Here is a 1,197-nt window from a genome sequence, read left to right on the forward strand (position 1 = left end):
GGGGTTTCACCATGTTGACCAGGATGGTCTCGATCTCTTGACCTCGTGATCCACCCGCCTCAGCCTCCCAAAGTGCTGGGATTACAGGCTTGAGCCACCGCGCCCGGCCTGACTCCATCACTTTCTAAAAAATTAGAACATTAAAGGCAAAGCTTAAGTCCCCTTGACAAACACCCATCTCTGCCTGCTCACTGCTCTCCATCCAAGAGACTATAGCAATGAAAATAGGTGAGATATATTTCACTATGTTGATGTGTGGGTAAGGGTAAATTGATAGATTAAAGAAGTAAATTGGCTGGGCACAGTGGCTCCTGCCTGTAACCCCAGCACTTTGGGAGGCCAAGGCAGGCAGATTGCAAGATCAGAAGTTTGAGACCAGGCTGGCCAACATAGTGAAACCCGGTCTTTACCAATAATACAAACATTTTTACAGGGCATAGTAGTGTGCCCTTGTAGTCCCCGCTACTCAAGAGGCTGAGGCAGAAGAATCTCTGGAACCAGGGAGGTGGAGGTTGTGGTGAGCCCAGATTGCACCACTGCACTCCAGCCTGGGGAACAGAGCAAAACTCTGTCTCAAAAAAGAAAGCAAATTAGTGTAACCAAGTCCAAACTTGCTCTGAGGCTGCAATGAGCAGTGATTGTGCAGTGAGTGTGCCACAGACAAAAGAGACCTTGTCTCAAAAAAATTTTAAAAAGAAAGCTGGGCGCGATAGCTCATGCCTGTAATTCCAGCACTTTGGGAGGCCTAGGCAGGTGGATTACCTGAAGTCAGGAGTTCAGTACCAGCCTGGTCAACATGGCGAAAACCAGACTCTACTAAAAATGCAAAAATTAGCCGAATGTGATGGCGCACGCCTGTAGTCCCAGCTACTCAGGAGGCTGAGGCAGAATTGCTTGAACCCAGGAGGCAGAGTTTGCAGTGAGCCAAGATCGTGCCACTGCATTCCAGCCTGGGCAATCCAGTGAGAGTCTGTCTCAAAAAACAATATATAGGCCGGGTGTGGTGGCTCACGGCAGTAATCCAAGCACTTTGGAGGCCAAGGCAGGCAGATCACCTGAGGTCAGGAGTTCAAGACCAGCCTGACCAACATGGTGAAACCCTGTCTTTATTTTATTTTATTTATTTATTTTTTTGAGACGGAGTTTCACTCTTGTTACCCAGGCTGGAGTGCAATGGCGCGATCTCGGCTCACCGCA

Source organism: Cebus imitator, unplaced genomic scaffold (assembly GCF_001604975.1).
Source record: "Cebus imitator isolate Cc_AM_T3 unplaced genomic scaffold, Cebus_imitator-1.0 Scaffold72, whole genome shotgun sequence".
In the NCBI taxonomy this organism is placed as follows: Eukaryota; Metazoa; Chordata; class Mammalia; order Primates; family Cebidae; genus Cebus; species Cebus imitator.